The sequence below is a fragment of the Bubalus bubalis genome, chromosome 3 (genome assembly GCF_019923935.1).
Source record: "Bubalus bubalis isolate 160015118507 breed Murrah chromosome 3, NDDB_SH_1, whole genome shotgun sequence".
Lineage (NCBI taxonomy): Eukaryota > Metazoa > Chordata > Mammalia > Artiodactyla > Bovidae > Bubalus > Bubalus bubalis.
The window spans coordinates 32,766,867-32,790,074 of record NC_059159.1 but is presented as its reverse complement, the minus strand read 5'-3'; positions in this window follow the sequence as shown (position 1 = coordinate 32,790,074).

Sequence of the window (23,208 nt, the reverse complement as noted above, 5' to 3'; positions counted from 1 at the left end):
GGTGCACCAACTCAAAACAGAATCAGAAGCTACAGTCTTGTCTGGATGTCCCTCGTGGTCCAGTGGTTAAGACTCTGCACTTCCACTACAGGGAGCGAAGGCTGGATCCCTGGTTGGGAAACTAAGATCCCACAACTTTGTATCCATATTCATCTACTCTAGCCTTATTATTTTTGGACATTAGGTCTTAGTTTGCTTTTTAGTTGACTACAAATCTGTTTACTATTCTCATACATAATAACACATAACCACACGTATTCTAAAGCCTCTTTTGCTCACTATGACAATCATTATTAGGGTGGAATCCATAGTTTTAGAGTTAGTGCTTGCAGTTGCCATGAGTGACCAGAGTAAAGGTGGCTAAACATCCATGCCATTTTAACCAAAGAATCAGACTGTACAGTGAAACTGATCTAGATTTGGAGTCTTGCTCAAGACCTCTTTCTCTGGACTCATTTTCTATTTTTATTTTCTTTGGCCCATATTCGCTTTTGCTGCTAAGGTCATCTGTTGTTCTGTTTTTCTGAATTTTCTCCATAACCTAGATACTGGTGGGCTCTGCTTCAGCAAACAAAATATTGCCAAACAGGACATGACTTTTTGCCAACTTCAGCACCTCCATATTTCCTAGAATTCACAGTCAGTCATACTCACTTACCAACTGCCTGATTCCTTTGTAATCAAAACCCTTCTCCTGGGCTGTGTTGAGCTTATATATATATATATATATATATCTTTATTGGGACTTCCCTGGAAGCCCAGTGGTTAAGACTCCGCCTTCCAATGCAGGGGTACAGGTTCGATTCCTGGTCAGGGAGGTTAAACCCCATGTGCCTTGCAGTCAAAAAACAAAACAGAAAATGGAAGCAATACTGCAACAAATTTAACAGAGTTTTTAAAAATGGCCCTCTTTAAAAAAGCACAAAAATCCCTTTATTATCTCCCACCAATGGCGTTCTTTACCTAGGACAAAGTTACAAATCTGCTTACTATTCTAATACATAATAACACATAACCACACATATTCTAAAGCCCGTTTTGCTCACTATGCAATCATTATTACAGGGGATTATGTCTGAAGTCCTGGTGTCTCTAAACCATGATGACACACAGCAAGCACACGCACATTATAAGTTTAGCAAAGCTTCCTTACTCTAAGTTCATTACTGGAAGGAAACCCAAGGGAAAAAAAATTATGAGATGGTGAAAAAAATTTTTTAGAGACATGAAATTTAATTACAATGTTTACACATACATGGGGTTTCCTGGTGGCTCAGATGGTAAAGAATCTGCCTGCAATGCAGGAGACCTGGGTTCGATCCCTGGGTTGGGAAGATCCCCTGGAGAAAGGAATGGCTACCCACTCCAGGATACTTGCCTGAAGAATTCCATGGGCAGAGGAGCCTGGCAGGCAACAGTCCACGGGGTCGCAAAGAGTCAGATATGACTGAGCAACTAACACTATACTACTACCTCACATACCCAGAAGGGTTAAGTTAGACTATCAACATGTTCCCTCAGAGAAAAATCACTGGAGACCTTCCCTACTGAATAGGTAAGAATAATGTGCAATTAATATAAAAACAGTCAAAACATTTGAGTCAGAGAGTTCTTAACATAATGGTGTTTGAAGGATTCTTCTCTTAAACTGGTTAAACATCCACTTTTCAAAAAATTTTATTTTATTACAGTTGATTTACAATGTTGTGTTAATTTCTGCTGTACAGCAAACTGATTCAGTTATACATATTTATACACACATTCTTTTTCATATTCTTTCCATTATGATTTTATCACAGTATATAGAATATATATGTAAGAGATTAAGGAAAAAATCCAAACTTTTTAGCCAACCCAATAGTTCCCTGTACGATAAAGTAGGATCTTATTATTTATTCACCTTATATAAAATAGTTTGCATTTGTTAATCTCAAACTCCCTTTCCTTCCCTTCCCAACTTCTCCTCCCACTTGGCAACCATAGCCTGTTCTCTATAAATAACCACTTTTAAATATCATTAAACATGAACCATTTGTTCAAATTCTCCTCTTTGATTCTCATAGATAAACCTCAGTTTGGCCTCTATCACCATTGTCACTAATCCCAAACTGGTGAGATCTATAAAAATGAGATAAAAATGAGGTCTTAATATACCATCATTAATAAGCTAAGGCCAGAGAAAACTCATGTTGGAAGCATTGAGATGCCAGGGGTCTCAGTCAGGCTTTCACCTTCCACATCACTTTGAACACTGACCTTTCTCCTCTGGCTGAGCGTGAAGGAAGCACAAAACCTCTAGGGAGGAATAAGAAAGATTTTCCTTCAAGATTCTAAGAAGAAATCCAATGGCACTAATGGTTAGGGCTACAAATGTGTCAGGAGTGGAAAAGCCAGAAAGAGCAGAGGTTGGAATGAATGCTTAGAAAGTTATAGAATGAGTGAATCAGTAACTTTTACACCAGGGGTATGTGGCCCAATGTCATCACTGGTCCTTGGTGTCCTCATCTGTAAAATTTAGGATATTAGATGAACAAAACAAAATGAAACAAAACCATGTCTGATACATTCTATCACTGAATTAGCACAGCACAATACTCAAATTTCATCTGGGCTTCTTGGTAGCCCAGTGAACTTGTAAGTATCCCATCCTGCTTGGCCTTGCCATCTCAGCTTTCCCATCCCATGAGACTAGAGTGCAGTCAAAGAGTACCAGACTGGGTATCAGAAGTTCTGGTTCACTGTATTAGCTCTGCCAGCATTTTGCTGTTACCTTGAAAGACATCTTTCTCCTCTCCAAATCTCAGTGTTCTCATTTAAAACAAAACAAGTGGTCCAGACTGCTCTAAATTTCTAAAAATCCTTCTCATCTTTTTTAGCCTGTTTCTGTGACTTTGTCAAGACTCTGCAGGGAGCTGGTAAGCTCAAGTAGCATTAGTCTCAGCAGAAGGGTACAGTGGGAGGGCAGAGTGATGGGATGACAGAAGAGAACCCCTGGCAGGAACCATCACTTATGAAATAGCATTTCCCCAGTGACAAGCATGGCTACCCTGCGTCAATGAGACGGCTACGGAGGAAAAGAACATGTTAAGCTTCTGGAAGAATGAGGTTCTTAGAAAGCTGCCTCTTCTGTTTAACTTAACTTATTGTGATTTCCCAAAACCAGCAACCTGTCTATTAAAAGAAGAAAATCCCAAAGAATGCATTTCCACAGAAAGTCCTCAACAGTTCACTATTTTTTTGTGTTTGCCCATGGATACACAGCTCAGATGTGTGTTTCAGGACAAGGGCTCGCTCCGAGACGAGAAGTTGTTTCGCCTCCAGCTTCAATCTCAACCCCAAGGCCAAGTTCTGGAGATACGCATCCAGTGTAGAATACTGGGACCACTGTTCCCCAGTGTGTGTACACTAATGATTCTTTCTTGGGCCATGGATAAGAACTACTCCTGCTGGTTCACCATGGCAACCATGGAAAAGACCTCCCCCACTACCCAAATGATATTAGTCCATACATCGGTCTTCATTTCAGACGTGGAGAAAAAACAAAACACTGTAACTTAACCCAGTGTGTCCACAGCTACATCAGTACCATCGGGAGCTCATGGCAACGCACATTGCCAGTCCTTCTCAAGAACTACTGATTCAGACTCTCTAGGTGAGCCCCCGGAGTTTGCTTTTCCACAAGATTCCTAGGTGACTCTATGCACAGTAAAGTTTGAGAAGCCCATTCTTGGCATTTTTTTTTTCAGTTTGAAATTCTATAATCCTATGATAATAACAAGTTGGAATTCAGGGAATCAGAGCAGCCTTGATTTATGTAGCCAAACAATTTCAGGCAACCAGCTTCAGCGAAGAGGTCAGAACAAAGATGAGTTTACACAAGCATTTACTGTACAGCACAGGGAACTATTTAATATCTTGTAATAACCTATAATGGAAAAAAAAATCTGAAAAATACATACATATAACTGAATCACTTGGCTGTACACCTGAAACTAATACAATAATGCAAAATAACTATACTTCAATCTTTTTTTAAAAAATGAATTTATAGAGGATTAACTATTTGGGAAGTAAGAAACTGAAGCAGGGTGTATAAACTATCTGTGCATGCATGCATGCTAAGTCACTTCAGCTGTGTCTGACTCTTTGCGACCCTATGTACCATAGCCCACCAGGCTCCTCTGACCATGGGTTGCCATGCCCTCCTCCAGGGGATCTTCCTGACCAAGGGATCAAACCTCCATCTCTTATGTCTTCTGCACTGGGAAGTGGGTTCTTTACCACTAGCACCACCTGGGAAGCCCAAAACTATTTGTAGGAAAGTTTAATAGAAGAACAGATAGGTTGATGAGAAGTTTTCAAGACTGCACAAACCTGCTGCTGCTGCTGCTAAGTCGCTTCAGTCGTGTCTGACTCTGTGCGACCCCATAGACCGCAGCCCACCAGGCTCCGCTGTCCCTGGGATTCTCCAGGCAAGAACACTGGAGTGGGTTGCCATTTCCTTCTCCAATGCACAAACCTGAGAGTGTTCAAATTTGAAGAGAAAGGAGAATCAGGTGAGGATGGGGACCCAGGACCAGATCCATTCCCTGGGGTGTAGGAGGAGCAGAGGAGGAAGAGCAGCTCCTCTGGAACTTCTTAAGGAAGCAAGACAGAGGCCACTGTGAAGGAAGCAGGAGGGGCTGTGCGGGGAGGTTTCCCTGGAGGGTCCCAGTCTTCTTGGCTATGGATGATGCAGAATCACTGAATCAGGCAGGATAGGCTGGATTCTGCTATAGTGATAAACAACTCTCAAATTTCCTTCATCAAAAAGTTATTTTCTACTCGCACTCTGCTGCAGATCAGCGGGTGCTTCTTTCTGTGGTCCTGCCCTGTCCTTACTCGAGGGCTCAGCAGCAGCTGGAGCCCTTACTATCTGTCACGTTCCCCGTCCCCCCCAACCCCCACCACCTTCCAGAGAGAAAAAAGAGAGCTGTGGAAGGTCTGGCCAGGATCCTTAAAAGGCAGCCAGAAGTGACATATATCAGTCCACTATGGTCTGCTTACACAGTCTCACCCACCCCAGAGGAGCCAGGACGTGTGGTTTTATGACCTTCCAGCTAGAGGAGGAGCAGGAAGTATCCAGTGAGTAGCATCAGTGACCATCACAGATGCCATGCTGTGCTGACAGCCAAAGACTGGGAATTTACAGAGGCAAATGGTCCTCCTCTGTGGCAAAACCCTCAAAATGTTATCAGGGTTAAAGCAGGTGAAACTTTCCTGCAGCAGATTTATTCTATATAAAGCCAGTGGCATGTCCATTGTTGTTTAGTCCCTAAGTTGTGTCCAACTCTTTGCGACCCCAGGGACTGTAGACTGCCAGGCTTCTCTGTAAATGGAATTTCCCAGGCAAGAATACTGGAGTCAGTTGCCATTTCATTCTCCAGGAGATCTTCCCAACCCAGGGATTGAACTCGCATCTCCCACATTTGCAGGTGGCTTTACTGAGCCACAAAGGAAGCCCAGTATGTCCATAGCCATTTCAAATTGGTTAGCAGATGTTTTAATCAGGAGTCATTTGGTTATAAGAAACAAAAAGTCACTGAAATTAGTCAAGGCAAAAGATGATAATATTATTTTAATAGTAGTAATAATATTTAATTTAATAATGATTATTTATTACACTAAATGAAAATAAATTTAATACTAATTATCATTGTTAGATATAAAAGCATCTCACAGGAGCTAACTCTTGAATGTATCAGTCAGTTCAGTTCAGTCACTCAGTTGTGTCCAACTCTTTGTGACCCCATAGACTGCAGCACACCAGGCCTTCCTGTCCATCACCAACTCCCGGAGTTTGTGCAAACTCATGTCCACTGAGTCAGTGATGCCATCCAACCATCTTATCCTCTGTTGTCCCCTTCCCTTCCTGCCTTCAATCCTTCCCAGCATTAGGGTCTTTTCAAATGAGTCAGTTCTTTGCATCAGGAGGCCAAAGTATTGGAGTTTCAGCTTCAACATCAGTCCTTCTAATGAATATTCAGGACTGATTTCCTTTCAGAATATATAAGTGGGCCTATTCAAAGCTAAGAAGTTGAAAGCCATCCAGGGACTTTCCCAGCAGTCTTGTGGTTAAGACTCTGCACTTCCATCTCGGGGGTGTGAGTTTGATCCCTGGTCAGAGACTTAAGATCCCACAGGCCCAGCTGTGGAGCCAAAATGTAATAATAATAATAATAATATACTAGCTTTCAGTGAACTTCTTTGAAAAAGAGACAGAAAGTCATCCAAAACCATAGCAACACTCTCTCCCTATCTCATTTCCTTCTCTCTGCAAATTTCCATTCCTCTCACGTGTTTCCCTTCACACATGGCTGAACCTGACTCAGGCGACATCTGCAGTCCTATCTGCATAATCTCCTAGGTCTAACCCATGTAGCAAGCTGACACAGTCTCTTTGTACCTCAATTCCAAAAAGTCTGGGAAAAAATCCAAAAAATCTCTATAAACGATTCCCCTTGTGTATTGGTTATCCACTGCTGCATGACAAAGCTCCCCAAATTTAATAGTGCAAACAACAATTCTTTACTGTTGCAATCCCTCATGGTTCTGAGGGTTGTGTGAGATCAACCACACAAGACTCACTAAAGGGTCCCTTATGTGGTTGCTGTTGGGTGGTGGCTGGGATTGGAGGCATCTCTGTGGTTTCCTCACTCACCTGTCTGGCTGTTAGGTACTGGTCACGACCTCAACAGGATTACCTATTGGAACCCTTACATGCGTCCTCTCCATGTGGCCTGGACTTCCTTACCACATGGCAGCTGGGTTCCCAGAGCAAGTATCTAGAGATAGGATGAAAGAGAGGGAGTAGGCATAGGGAAGATATGGAGAGAGTAAGTCAGGTAAAAAGCTGTAGCATGTCATGTGCTGTAGCCTCAGAAGTTACATAGTATACTCTCTAAGTCATGGAGTTCTGTCCAGGTTCAAGGGAGAGGGGACACAGATTCCACTACCTAAAGAGACTGTAGCAAGGTTTCATTGTAAGAAAAGCATGTTGATGGAAGGGACGGCTATGACCATCCTTAGAAAATGCAATCTGTCACCTTTTGGGTCAAGAGTCTATCCCTGGTCCCATCACTGTGGTCAGGGAATCCTGGATCACATACTCCACCACCCCTGGAGTTGTAGACAGCTTTCTGAAAAAGAAGCAGAGGATGAGCCCATACCCTGAGCAGTGTCTTTACAACTGGACATTCTTGAGATATTAAGAAAGCAGCCCACAAACATAGTATCTACTCCTTAATTCCAACCTTAAGACTCCAGAGAAGACAATGAACAGGATGTGATAACAGTGAATTCTGTGAAATTGCATTAAAATATTTCCTGACAACAGAGTGATGATTTTAAACTGATGGCTCCCCCCCACCCCTGCCACCGCCCGTTTCCTTTTACCCCTACTCTATCTCCCACCAGTCCAAACAACAGTAACCCACCACCTCTCTGCTCCTAGAGAAAAGCTAGAGACCAGAGGCAGAAGGCTTGTTCAACCTTGACTCTCAAAATTGACTTTTGTCAAGCTCACAGGAGCAAAGCTTGTCATGTAATTGCAAGAGCCACAGAGTGGAAAGAGAAATTGTTTCCTATGATATTGAAAGCTGACCTTTAAGTATCAATGAGCCCTGCTTGATAAGAAACCACAGTAGATTGCATATAGAATGTGGAGGGAGAGTCCTTCCCGGCTGTACAGGACAGAGAGAAATACCTTCCTGCATCAAGAGAAGAGATTCAGGGAGAATCACAGAAGACAGCAAGAGAGCAAGACACTTGTATTTCTGAGGGTCCTGATCATCACCACTGGGTGGGCTCCTATGGATGGGGGGACAAGGGTGGGGAACAACAGAATCCTCCAGACAGATTGGATGATCTGAGGTCAGAATAGACTTCTGCTCAGCTTCGGGGAGGAAAATTCCTGATAAATATGGCAGGTATGGCAGCTTGGCAATGGTAGCAAGACAGATCTATATAGAGCAAACCCTGCCCAAGCAAGCCCTTCCCCCACCTTGAACACCAGGCTCCCACCTCTCAGAGGCACTCAGGTGACAATGAGTGCCCTGGCTAGGAATCTGAAGGATATGTCTGAAGATTAGGAATTTCAGATCCCACAACAGCATGGAACCACTGTTAGAGAGAAAAGAAGAAATATCTGTATTTCTGAGTTACAGTCATGAATTTTAAACCTGGGACACCCATATCCTGAGACCCAACATCTTTCAAGAGTGGTTCATTTTTTACCTCTTCATTTTCTTAAGAAGGATTGACATATATACAGTACCACGTGTAAAACAGCTAGTGGGAACCTGCTATAAAGCACAAGAATCTCAGCTCTGTGCTCTGTGTGACCTAGCAGGATGGGATGGGGAGCTAGGAGGGAGGTCCAAGAGGAAAGAAAAAAAAAAAAAAAATATATATATATATATATATAAAATAGCCAATTCACTTCATTGTACAGCAGAAACTAACACATTTTAAAGCACTTATATCCCAATTTTTTTTAAAGTATTGAGGATCCCAAAGAACTTTTTCTTGGGTGGGACATATCTATATACATTTATTATACTATAGATCAAAAATGGAGACCATTTAAAAAGTTATATATTAAGTCTTTTTAAAATAAAAACAATAAATCCATGATGTGTCAACATAATAACACACTGCTGTGAGAAATAACTGTTATTTTCCAAAAATACAGTAACAAGGGTGGAATTACTTCACTCTTTTGCAAGTTTCCTTGTATCTGACTTATGAGAAGATATCTAGATTTTGATATGTGCTTCTGCAGTTATCAGATACTTTATACACCACCCCTCAGAGGTAGGGGAGGTGGAGGATTGACATATATGTACTCCCATGGGTAAGACAGCTAGTGTAAACCTGCTTTAAAGCACAGGAATCTCAGCTCTGTGCTCTGGGTGACCTAGAAGGATGACCTCACCCACAGAGGAACTGGCTGGAAAAGCTGCCCCTTCTCCACTGTCACTGGTCAGCCCCTCTCTTATCAAAGGGACACTGACAAACCCCAGTATACCTGAGCTTAGGCCAGGAAGATGCTTTAGTGTCGCATTAATTTGGAATTGTTACTGTTCTAATGAACTAGGCATATTAATTATTAAGCTGTGAAGTGACCAAATGACTTCTTATTTTCTAAGAATAACCTGGAAAGTAGGGGACAGAAGGAAGGGATTAAGTTGTAGGACTTACTTGCTTGATATTATATAAACAATGTAATGATTATATAGATAAACACATCTGGCGTGGGACCTTTGCACAATGTCTTGAATCAAAGTAGAGGAAACATTCATGGAAAAGCCTCAAAAGAGGATCATAAAGCTGTAAGAATGAGAAACCATGACATCTTCAATGGGCTACAAGAAGACAAGGCTTTAATGTCAGGAGCAGGAAAATCCTACAGAGAGCTGGCATGGGAAGGGAGAAGCTGGCACACAGATATGTGACTCTTCACCCTCCATCATCCTGGCCTCCACGTGGTGCCCCACACGCCTCTGGGCATTAGACACCACCACATGCCAACTCGCAGCGCAGGTGCATAATGCAGACCAGACCAATTGAAAGTGAAAGTGAAAGTCAATTCAGTCGTGTCCAACTCTTTGCGATCCCATGGACTATACAGTCCATGGAATTCTCCAGGCCAGAATACTGGAGTGGGTAGCTGTTCCCATCTCCAGGGGATCTTCCCAACCCAGGGATCTAACCCAGGTCTGCCACATTGCAGGCAGATTCTTTACCAGCTGAGCCACAAGGGAAGCCCTCACCAGTCCGATTCTTTCATTTCTAAACCAAAACTTAGAGAGAGAAAATTCCCTCCTTCTCAAGGAATGGGTCTTGATATGAATTTAGGGCTATAAGTACCCTTGTCCCCCACAGTATGGAGAAAAAATGCAGAAAAGAAGAACAGTGATAGTTGGGCATTAAGTCAAGGCATGATTCCCAAGCACTGGGCATGCAGTAGTTCCTGCTCACAAGGAGACAACAGGAAGGTTGAATGAGTTAATATATGCGAGGAGACAACAGGAGGGTTGAATGAGTTAATATATGCAAAGTGCATATATTAACTCATTCAACCCTCCTGTTGTCTCCTCGTGAGCAGGAACTACTGCATGCCCCACTGTTAAGGGGTCTGGCCTTATCCCAAGAAAGAGATGGCACTGAGGCCCCTAGGAAGTATGGTGACAAGATCAAGGCTCTATTTCAGAGGGATCCCTAGGACTCTACTGCAGGGAGGGATTGGAGGACTTCATGCTGAAGGGAGGGAGACCAGGGAGACTCATGTGGATCCTGTGCTGAACCGGAACTTTCACCCTGTCCTCAAAATTTCAACTGCACAGGGCAACACAGGGGTCTCTTGAGGACTGAGTCATTTTCTGATGATTAAAAACCATACTGAGTTATCCACATCATTAATGTTTTTTACAAAAATCTATAGATTAGGACTTATGTGGTGGTCCAGTGGTTAAAACTCTGCCTTCCAGTGCAGGGGGCACAGGTTTGATCCTTGGACTCAGGATCCTACATGCCACACAGTGAGCCAAAATATATATATATGTGCAAACAAGTATACCTGTACATATATGTATACATACACATAAGCTAATAAACTACTTGGCAGTAGCTAGTATTTGTCACAAGCCCCCCTTTTCTAGTCATCGTTCATCTAGCACTGTGATGTTTATATAATACTTTAAAAAACTCTGAATCAGATGTATGTATAAAATGCACAGATAAAAGAGTAAGTAAATAATAGCAACAAATCAATTATCACTAAGTGGTGGGGACTCTATTTGATTTATCATTATTTCTTTAAATTCTTGATAATTTCTAGTTTTCTATAATTGGAAAAGACACTGATGCTGGGAGAGATTGGGGGTAGGAGGAGAAGGGGACGACAGAGGATGAGATGGCTGGATGGCATCACTGACTCGATGGACGTGAGTCTGAGTGAACTCCAGGAGTTGGTGATGAACAGGGAGGCCTGGCGTGCTGCGATTCATGGGGTCACAAAGAGTCGGACACGACTGAGCGACTGAACTGAACTGAACTGAATGAGCATACATTACTTTTATAATCAGAACATAATCAGCATAGGCAATGTTACAAACATCATAAGATCATTCTGTATATAAATGTATCTCCGTGTGTGTGTGTGTGTGTGTGTGTGTGTGTGTGTGTAGCAAAATGACTGGAAGAAAGTTGCTCTTAACTATTAAGAGTGAGTTATTCTTAACTATTGGTGGTGAGTCTAGGTAATTTTTAAATTTCCTTTTACTTGCATGCATCTTCCCAATTTTCCATAGTGAACATGCATTCCTTTTATTATGGAAAAAGTAAAATTTATCCTTTTAATTTTTAAAATAAGTGGGGCTGGAGGACTCAGTTGGAATAAAGATGCCACATGTTTCCAGAAAACAAAGTAGCAAACATAACCATCCTCCAGCAGAACCTCCTCTACAAGGGAGCCCCAGTGCTCATCCAGGGTTTGGCTTAAACGTGGTAGATTCAAGCACCAAAGGGAGAAGGTGTACTGGGCACACACCTTAAGGGGAAGAGTCGAGCATCACCTGCTCTGACCTTTGCCCCCCTTTTCTTCCTTTCCTGGACCCAGCTTTGACAGCTCTCTGATAGGCAGAGTCCATCAGTCCCACTCGCAACTGAGGAATTGGTAAATCGACAGTTGCCACAGGGGTCGGGTGGGCAGAGTGAGTGGCTGCTGTTCCCCTTGGAAAAAGCACACCCTCTCTGGTTCTCCTAGTCCCCCTCACTCCCTGCTTTATCCCTTATAAGACAATAACTCCTTCCTTCAAGGAGACACAATTTCTAGACTATCTGTAATGTCGGCCCAATATAGACAAGTGAGACTCCTTAGGAGGGAGAGATGATTATGAAACCAGACAGCACAGCACACCTCCAGTGAGTTGCTATGACATAAAAATGCCGGCCCAGAATGGCCTGTCTTTAATACGTTAAAGAATGAAAAGTACACTGATTTTTAAACGTAGCAATTCATTTAAAATGAAAACACTCTCTGGGCCAGTGTGTTCTGGCTAAACACAACATGTCTGTGAACCATGGTTTGGTTGCTCAACTGAAAATACAGAAGCTCCAAGTCAGTTAGTCAGAGCTGGGCTTCCTTACCCTCATACATCTATGGCTTAGCGTAATGGCTTAGTCACTAAGTCATGTCTGACTCTTATGACTCCATGGACGGTAGCCCACCAGATGCCTCCATCCATGGGGATTCTCCAGGCAACAATATTGGAGTGAGTTACCATTTCCTCACCTTGGGGTCTTCCTGACCCAGGGATCGAACCAAATGCTTGTCTTCTGCGTTGGCAGGCAGATTCTTTACCACTGAGCGACTGAACTGAACTCTTTACCACTGAGTCACCAGGGAAGCTCCAACTCATCTGTCCAGCTCCGTTCAGTCGCTCAGTTGTGTCAGACTCTTTGCGACCCCATGGACTGCAGCACACCAGGCTTCCCTGTCCATCACCAACTCCTGGAGCTTACTCAAACTCATGTCCATTGAGTCGGTGATGCTGTCCAACCATCTCATCCTCTGTTGTCCCCTTCTCCTTCTGCCTTTAATCTTTCCCAGCATCAAGGTCTTTTCAAATGAGTCAGTTCTTTGAATCAGGCAGCCAAAGTATTGGAGCTTCAGCTTCAGCATTAGTCCTTCCAATGAATATTCAGAACTTATTTCCTTTAGGATGGACTGGTTGGATCTCCTTGCAGTCCAAGAGACTCTCAAGAGTCTTCTACAACACCACAGTTCAAAAGCATCAATTTTTCGGCACTCAGCTTTCTTGATAGTCCAACTCTCACATCTGTATGTGACTACTGTAAAAAAACCACAGCTTTGACTAGACAGACCTCAATGTAACCCCTTGGAAAATTCTTCTTGGGGATATCTGTTATATCCTAGAAGTAACTTGGCCCATCTAGTTTTGTGTCTCCTGTTAGGAAGGGCGTTGTCCCCTGAAGAAGAGGAAGAGAGTGTAAAAGAACTAAGAACTTCCTCTTTCCTGGAGAAAAATCAGGAAAGTTATCTTTGCATATGATAGCAGATAACAATGAGATAAAGAATCAAGGATCTTTTCTCTTCTCCTTAGTTCCAGGCACCATGAAGAATAGACTTCATTTTCTAATCACAACTCTTTTTTAGCCCCCTCCTCATTCTACACCCACCCACATGAGCAGCTCAGGGGTGAACAGAAATTTTCAGATGTTTGATAATACATGTCCTACTTCATTTCATGATGCAGTCACGACTGAAGATATATATTTAGAAAATATGTAATCACCCCAGCGGAAGGGTTAGCACCCCAGGCATCTGAAATATACTATTTCTTTCAAAATCAAGAGGCTCATAGCCGAGGACTAAAGTGAATGCCAAGCCCTAAGAATCCTCGCAATCACACACACACACACAAAAGAGCTGAGAATGTGAGCTTTCTGCAGCTTTCCTTGTTCTGCCCACCTGTTTCCTGGGGTGGAAAATGTACAGTTACACTCTATAGATTATTATAATTAAGTGGTGTGCGAAATTCGTTTCTTTAAAAATAGCTTCATCGACTCTTCACGGCGTATTTCTGTGAGACAAGTCTACATGAAAAGCAAGTGAGGATGGTTATTGTTCAGCACGTTTAATTAAGTAAGTATTTCTTTCACCCTTCTGGGAATTAAACATTGAATGGTGAATAAACACAGGGAAATGTGCCCGTGTTAATTTCTGGTTCACTGCCTCGATTTAAAAGCAGGGTGAAAATCAAGAACGGAGTCCGTGATCTGGAGTCCTTATATGACAAACGAAGCAACTGAAGTTTCACCCTTCACGTGTCCCGTAGGAACTGTTCCAGGAAGAGGCCCTTTTGTGTTTTCTCTCCTCAAGTGTCTCCCTGATGGATTCCAAAATACATCTCCATCTCTCCTCTTTCCTGGAGAAATGTTTCTTTCCCTGACAGTTGCTTCAGTTGTGACTCATAAGTAAGAGGGACAGCAACTGGCTTCCTGGGGAGGGGATGTCTTTACTCACGTCACTGAAGAGTCCAGTGTGGACTCAAACAGGGTTGTCAGCAACTGCTTTCTCTTCTCCATTTCTTTCTTTTTAAAGTTTATTGCTTTGATGGGCATCCTTTGACAGGCTTTTAAAAACTGTTTTAATGCTGGGTTAACAAACAGGCAAAATAGATATGTACATGTTTTAAAACTCTTTATTTTATACTGGAGTATAGCCAATTAACATTGTTGTAATAGGGATTCATGGCTGAATCCCTTTGCCATCCATCTTCATTTCTTGCTCCATTTTCCTTTTTCTTTTTAAAAATTTTTTAACTTTTTGGCTATGCAGTGCAGCATGTGGGATCTTAGTTCCCCGGGGACTGAACCCATGGCCCCTGCTGTGGAAGTGTGGAGTCTTAACCACTGGACCCCTAGGGAATTCCTTTTTGCTCCATTTTCAGATGACTCTTCCCCTCATGGTACCAAGGTGGTCCCATTCAAATCAGTTCAGTTGCTAAGTCGTATCTGACTCTTTGCAACCCCATGGACTGCAGCATGCCAGGCCTCCCTGTCCTTCACCATCTCCCGGAGTTCACTTAAACTCATGTCCATTGAGTCAGTGATGCCATCTAACCATCTCATCCTCTGTCCCCTTCTCCTCCTGCCTTCAATCCTTTCCAGCATCAGGATCTTCTCTAATCAGTCAGTTCTTCCATCAGGATCTTCTCTAAAGAGTCAGTTCTTTGCATCAGGTGGCCAAAGTATTGGAACTTCAGCTTCAGCCTCAGTCCTTCCAATGAATATTCAGGATTGATTTCCTTTAGGATTGACTGGTGTGAAGCCCTGCCCTTATCCTTCTAGGTTCAAGTCCAAGAGGAATTAGAAAGACATTATTTATCCCAACAGTCAAACCAAAGCCTTGGGTCTGACTCTGCTCTTTTGATGGAGTCACATGTTGTTTAGTTGCTTAAGTCGTGTCTAACTCTTTTGCTGCCCCATGGACTACAGCCCACCAGACTCCTCTATCCATGGGATTTTCCAGGCAAGAATACTGGAGTGGGTTGCCATTGCCTTCTCTGGGGGATCTTCCCGATCAGAGGATTGAACCCACATCTCTTGTGTCTCCTACATGGGCAGATGAATTCTTTACCACTGAGACACCTGGGAAGCCCCACTGGAGTCATATGTCCATTGCAAAACTGGTGACTGCCCCGAGGGAATGGAATAATCCTGTTAGCTTAAGCCAAATCACATAGATTCTTTACCCATTGAGCTATTGGGGAAGTCCCCCTACTCCAATCCTAACAAGAATTCTCATTTCTTTTTTTTTTTTTAATTTTATTTTTAAACTTTACATAATTGTATTAGTTTTGCCAAATATCAAAATGAATCCGCCACAGGTATACATGTGTTCCCCATCCTGAACCCTCCTCCCTCCTCCCTCCCCATTCCATCCCTCTGGGTCGTCCCAGTGCACCAGCCCCAAGCATCCAATATCGTGCATCGAACCTGGACTGGCAACTCATTTCATACATGATATTTTACATGTTTCAATGCCATTCTCCCAAATCTTCCCACCCTCTCCCTCTCTCACAGAGTCCATAAGACTGTTCTATACATCAGTGTCTCTTTTGCTGTCTCGTACACAGGGTTATTGTTACCATCTTTCTAAATTCCATATATATGCGTTAGTATACTGTATTGGTGTTTTTCTTTCTGACTTACTTCACTCTGTGTGAATAGGCTCCAGTTTCATCCACCTCATTAGAACTGATTCAAATGTATTCTTTTTAATGGCTGAGTAATACTCCATTGTGTATATGTACCACTGCTTTCTTATCCATTCATCTGCTGATGGACATCTAGGTTGCTTCCATGTCCTGGCTATTATAAACAGTGCTGCGATGAACATTGGGGTACATGTGTCTCTTTCCCTTCTGGTTTCCTCAGTGTGTATGCCCAGCAGTGGGATTGCTGGATCATAAGGCAGGTCTATTTCCAGTTTTTTAAGGAATCTCCACACTGTTCTCCATAGTGGCTGTACTAGTTTGCATTCCCACCAACAGTGTAAGAGGGTTCCCTTTTCTCCACACCCTCTCCAGCATTTATTGCTTGTAGACTTTTGGATTGCAGCCATTCTGACTGGTGTGAAATGGTACCTCATAGTGGTTTTGATTTGCATTTCTCTGATAATGAGTGATGTTGAGCATCTTTTCATGTGTTTGTTAGCCATCTGTATGTCTTCTTTGGAGAAATGTCTATTTAGTTCTTTGGCCCATTTTTTGATTGGGTCATTTATTTTTCTGGAGTTGAGCTGTAGGAGTTGCTTGTATATTCTCGAGATTAGTTGTTTGTCAGTTGCTTCATTTGCTATTATCTTCTCCCATTCTGAAAGCTGTCTTTTCACCTTGCTAATAGTTTCCTTTGATGTGCAGAAGCTTTTAAGGTTAATTAGGTCCCATTTGTTTATTTTTGCTTTGATTTCCAATATTCTGGGAGGTGGGTCATAGAGGATCCTGCTGTGATGTATGTCAGAGAGTGTTTTGCCTATGTTCTCCTCTAGGAGTTTTATAGTTTCTGGTCTTATGTTTACATCTTTAATCCATTTTGAGTTTATTTTTGTGTATGGTGTTAGAAAGTGTTCTAGTTTCATTCTTTGACAAGTGGTTGACCAGATTTCCCAGCACCACTTGTTAAAGAGATTGTCTTTAATCCATTGTATATTCTTGCCTCCTTTGTCAAAGATAAGGTGTCCATATGTGCGTGGATTTATCTCTGGGCTTTCTATTTTGTTCCATTGATCTATATTTCTGTCTTTGTGCCAGTACCATACTGTCTTGATAACTGTGGCTTTGTAGTAGAGCCTGAAGTCAGGTAGGTTGATTCCTCCAGTTCCATTCTTCTTTCTCAAGATCGCTTTGGCTATTCGAGGTTTTTTGTCTTTCCATACAAATTGTGAAATTATTTGTTCTAGCTCTGTGAAGAATGCTGTTGGTAGCTTGATAGGGATTGCATTGAATCTATAGATTGCTTTGGGTAGTATACTCATTTTCACTATATTGATTCTTCTAATCCATGAACATGGTATATTTCTCCATCTGTTAGTGTCCTCTTTGATTTCTTTCACCAGTGTTTTATAGTTTTCTATATATAGGTCTTTAGTTTCTTTAGGTAGATATATTCCTAAGTATTTTATTCTTTCCGTTGCAATGGTGAATGGAATTGTTTCCTTAATTTCTCTTTCTGTTTTCTCATTATTAGTGTATAGGAATGCAAGGGATTTCTGTGTGTTGATTTTATATCCTGCAACTTTACTATAGTCATTGATTAGTTCTAGTAATTTTCTGGTGGAGTCTTTAGGGTTTTCTACGTAGAGGATCATGTCATCTGCAAACAGTGAGAGCTTTACTTCTTCTTTTCCAATTTGGATTCCTTTTATTTCTTTTTCTGCTCTGATTGCTGTGGCCAAAACTTCCAAAACTATGTTGAATAGGAATGGTGAAAGTGGGCACCCTTGTCTTGTTCCTGACTTTAGAGGAAATGCTTTCAATTTTTCACCATTGAGGATAATGTTTGCTGTGGGTTTGTCATATATAGCTTTTATTATGTTGAGGTATGTTCCTTCTATTCCTGCTTTCTGGAGAGTTTTTATCATAAATGGATGTTGAATTTTGTCAAAGGCTTTCTCTGCATCTATTGAGATAATCATATGGTTTTTATTTTTCAATTTGTTAATGTGGTATATTACACTGGTTGATTTGCGGATATTGAAGAATCCTTGCATCCCTGGGATAAAGCCCACTTGGTCATGGTGTATGATCTTTTTAATGTGTTGTTGGATTCTGATTGCTAGAATTTTGTTAAGGATTTTTGCATCTATGTTCATCAGTGATATTGGCCTGTAGTTTTCTTTTTTTGTGGGATCTTTGTCAGGTTTTGGTATTAGGGTGATGGTGGCCTCATAGAATGAGTTTGGAAGTTTACCATCCTCTGCAATTTTCTGGAAGAGTTTGAGCAGGATAGGTGTTAGCTCTTCTCTAAATTTTTGGTAGAATTCAGCTGTGAAACCGTCTGGACCTGGGCTTTTGTTTGCTGGAAGATTTTTGATTACAGTTTCAATTTCCGTGCTTGTGATGGGTCTGTTAAGATTTTCTATTTCTTCCTGATCGAGTTTTGGAAAGTTGTACTTTTCTAAGAATTTGTCCATTTCTTCCACGTTGTCCATTTTATTGGCATATAATTGTTGATAGTACTCTCTTATGATCCTTTGTATTTCTGTGTTGTCTGTTGTGATCTCTCCATTTTCATTTCTAATTTTATTGATTTGATTTTTCTCCCTTTGTTTCTTGATGAGTCTGGCTAATGGTAAGAATTCTCATTTCTCCTTTTAAGGAAATCTGCTTATCAAGTCACCACTGGCTTTTATCCATCTACAGCTTAGCATTCACATTCTAACCTCTCATTCCTCCAGACTGCCCTGTGTATTCAAAGCCGAGCTCTTGGAATTAAACCAAAGGAGCAACACAACATAAACCTTTTCTCCCCCTTAAGTGCTTGGCTTTCACAATAAAAGAAAAGAAGTAGCAGGGCTTTCATCGCTACTGTCTCTGCTCTGTGTTTAAAAACGATTGAGAAATTCAATGGACTGTTTCAGGCTGCGGTCACACTCCCCGAGGCATTAAATGTCACTAACTCTCCAAGTAAAAGAGCCGCAGGGCAACATCCAAACACACAGGAATAGAAAACCTCAATTAGTATTTCAAAATGCACCCCCTACTTGCAATTGTTAGCACACGCTATCAGTTTCCATGATCAGAAAACCAGACCAGAGAGTGCCAACGGACTCAAAGATTCCCTGCAACAATAAATCGTGCTGTGAAGAAACCCGTCATTATGCGAACCAAACAGGCTGTCATAATTTCAGGCAAAAATCCATTCAATGGAACATTATCTATATCCTAAAACATTTTTAAAAATCACAAAACTAAAAAGGGAGGACAAAAACTTCCTTAAACAATCATGTCGTTTCAAAATGTTACCTACAAGGGATCAAAAATCAAGCTGGCTTCAGAATTCTCTCCAACAATGAGTTTTAGGAAACTGTGGGATAATTTCTATATAGCTTTGAACAGAACACGGGTATTATCCTACAATGGTATACCTCTCTAATTCTGGGCTGGAGATGTGAGTTTGGGGGCCATTAGCAAGGCAATGGCACCCCACTCCAGTACTCTTGCCTGGAAAATCCCATGGACGGAAGAGCCTGGTAGGCTGCAGTCCCTGGGGTCGAGAAACGTCGGGCACAACTGAGCGACTTCACTTTCACTTTTCACATTCATGCATTGGAGAAGGAAATGGCAACCCACTCCAGTGTTCTTGCCTGGAGAATCCCAGGGATGGGGGAGCCTGGTGGGCTGCTGTCTATGGGGTCACACAGAGTCAGACATGACTGCCGCAACTTAGCAGCGGCAGCAGCAGCAGCATAAAGGGAAGAATTGCATACAAGTTCATACAAGGAGAGATTTTAAAGTGAGAGGACTAGGAGCTCTGAGAGATGCCACAGCAACACCTACATGGAAGGGATGGGCAAAAAGAGAGAGTATGAGAGGAAGTGGCTGACAAGAAGTTGCTGTTATGGAAGCAAAGAGATCAGTGAATCTGGAGTCTCCTGGGTTGAACGGAGCCAAGAAGTCAAGTAAGATAGATCTGATGAGAAAGAAGTCACCAGTAATAGATCTAAGTAAAAATTTGTAAAATTGATCAATTAACGTTTTAAAAATATTTGATATTTAATCTTAGAAATCTAATGAATTATAAGCATTTATTCCCAAAGTCCCATGGATAGAGGAACCTGGAGGGCTACAGTCCATGGGATCGCAAAAGAGTTGGAGACGACTCAGCAACTAAACGACAACTGAAATGAACTGCCCCACAATACTCAGAGTACAAGAAATGACACATCCTTTTCTATTGTTTATAATTGTGAAGTATATCATACTTACAAAGAAGTAAAGAATTATGATGTACAGTTTACATAGAATGATAAAATGAAAACACGTAAGCCAGGTTAAGAAATAAAACATTACCAGGAACATAAAAGCTCTACTATCCCATGTCTCTTTGACCCCAACAAGAAGGGATCAAAATCTAAATTTTGTGATAATCACCCCCTCCTTTTCTCTGCTGCTAAGTCGCTTCAGTCGTGTCCAACTCTGTGCGATCCGATAGATGGCAGCCCACCAGGCTCCCCTGTCCCTGGGATTCTCCAGGCAAGAACACTGCAGTGGGTTGCCATTTCCTTCTCCAATGCATGAAAGTGAAAAGTGAAAGTGAAGTCGCTCAGTCCTGTCCAACTCTTCTCGACCCCATGGACTGCAGCCCACCAGGCTCCTCCGTCCATGGGATTTTCCAGGCAAGAGTACTGGAGTAGGGTGCCATTGCCCCTTTTCTCTAGATGACTACATACATATATCTGAAAATATATTCTTTGTTTCATTTAGGTTGAAACTTCTAATAAATATACTCTAATATACTCATCGTTAACTTGCTTTTTGTTCAACATCATGCTTTTGAGATTCATCCTGTTCATGCGTGCAGCTATAGTCCATTCATTTTTACTGCTCTGTAGTACTTTATTCTATGAATAGGGCGTGTGTGCTCAGTCACTTCAGTTGTGTCTGACTCTTTGCGACCCCATGGACTATAGCACACTAGGCTCCTCTGTCCATGGAGATTCTCCAGGCAAAAAAACTGGAGTAGGTTGCCATGCTCCCCCTCCTGAGGATCTTCCTGAGTGGGAATCAAACCCGCATCTCCTGCGTCTTCTGCACTGAGCCATGGGGGAAGCCCCTATGAATAGTATACCATAATTTATTTATACATTCTATCATGGATGAACACTTGGTTTGTTTCCCCTAATTTTGCTATTATGCACAGCATAACAATCAATATTCTTATATGTATCTCCAGCGTGGAGCCCCAAGTAGTCTGGACTCTCCTTCTGTATGTATCTAATATATCTGGCCCACGACTGTCTGACATCTTCACTTAGGGCATTCAAGGTGGCTGGGAGGAGACCATTCTAACAAGGCACGCATGTTCTTTGAATGAAAACAGAATCATTACTTTCAAATATTTGATACAGAAAGGTTGATTTAGATTCAGTATCCACTAGCAGCACACAGGAAATAGCAACAGAACATTTGTCAACAAAGAAAAGGAAGAGCTGTTAGATTATGTAAATATAACGTCACCTGTTCACTTTCGAATAACTCTAAAAGGCTTTAAATTTTGCATTACTTGCTTGCATGAAGAAACCTTGTCAATGACCACTATCCAGAATGTACAGAGATCATTATTTAAAAGCGTTACACAGGAATTGTGCCCAGCCATTTCAAGCAAAATATCTGATATACAAAATGCAATGCCTACTGAAGCAAGTTCAAGCCTCTTAAAGAAATGACAATTATTTCATGTGAACAATTACACAGATTCAATATCTTCCTTAATACCTTCATAGTGTCCAGCCTCTCAGAGAGCACCCAGTGGTTCTTATGCCCTGGTATTCACATCCTGGTGTGGTTCTCTTTCACGGGGAATAGGGTGAAAGTCTGTAACTAATGGGATTATTGTAGAAATGACAGTGTGGGACCTTCAAAGCAAATCATTAAGAGACACTGGGACTTGTCTTGCTCTCAGATCACCAGGGCTAGGGGAAGGCAGCCAAGGTGTTACGAAGACATTCAAGCATCCAGGGGAGAGCGCCACATGCTGAGAAACTGCAGCCTCCTGCAGAGAGTTAGCACTAACTTGCCAGTCATGGGCATGAGGCATCTTGAAAGTGGTTCCTCCAGCCCCAGTCAAGCTTTCAGATGATGTAGCCCCTGATGTCATCTTGTCTGAAACACTATGAGACATCCTGAGCCAGAACTATCCAGCCAAACTGATCCCATATTCTTGACCCACTATAAACTGTGTGAGATAATACAATAGTCTATGGCTATTTTAAGATGCTACCTTTGGGGGTAATCTGTTACACAGCAACAGATAACTAACACACTTGTAACTTTTACTTTTCATACCATAATTCTACAATAGAAAGACAATGTTGATTGTTTTCAATAAGTCCCATACAGACGTCCCCCTCAATCTCTTTCTAAAATGGAGACAATGTAGTGTTGAACAGAAAAAAAAAAAAAAAGCAAAACCTGACACCGCCAGTGTCCTGGAGCCTTCACTCTCAGACACTTTTGAGTCATCACCACAGGCTTCTGTGTCTATTATTTTATATACTGGGGCAAAGGGACATAGAGAATGAAGGATAAAATGGGTCATGAAGGGGGAGGGGGAGGCAGGAATTTTGTCTGAAGAGTTTATAAGAACTTAATGGCCCTAAATTCTCTCTACACACAAAGCATGAGCAGGACTCACATCTGGAGTTGCCGAGCATGAAAACAATAAGGATGCCTTTCTATCTGAAAAATTAAAACCCAACTAAACTATGATATGTGTAAGAAGCCCCCAACATTTCTATTTTTCCCTAATGCTTTTTTCAGAAATGTCAACTATCAAATCCATTTTAAAAATTGTTTCAGTGCTTCTGCTTTGTCCATTCACTCTTGGTTGGTCTGCCTACTGTTTAATCCAGCACTGAGAAAACACACTCTACAAACTTAAAGATTAATGGTGTAAAGTGGACACTCTTAATCACAGCACCTTCCATGCCCCAGTAATTATTAAATCAATCATTTTACTTTCCGGCCACTGGCTTTTCCTGAGGGGCTCTTATTAGCCGAGCCTCCTTGAATAAGTGCTTCTTCTGCTAATAATCCTTGGAAGCCCATTATAAATGTTCTTTTTACTCAGAAAGTCTGCATTCTCAGATTGGTGACTAAAGTTAGGCTGGTGGGACAGAGAGGGACTCATTTTAGACCTGCAGGCCTCCAGCTGCACAGGTTGTCCCCTTCCTTGTCCCATTCTCACCTAACAGGCACACCACGGGCCAAGCTCTTTATATCCTGATCATGGAGGACTTGGCAGGTGACAAATGCTAATTTCTGAGGTCAGGGGAGGTGCTTCACATTATATCTTTCTGAAGACAAGATCCAGACATAGACAAGATCCCCATAGGATGGGGAGGCCCTGAAGACACTA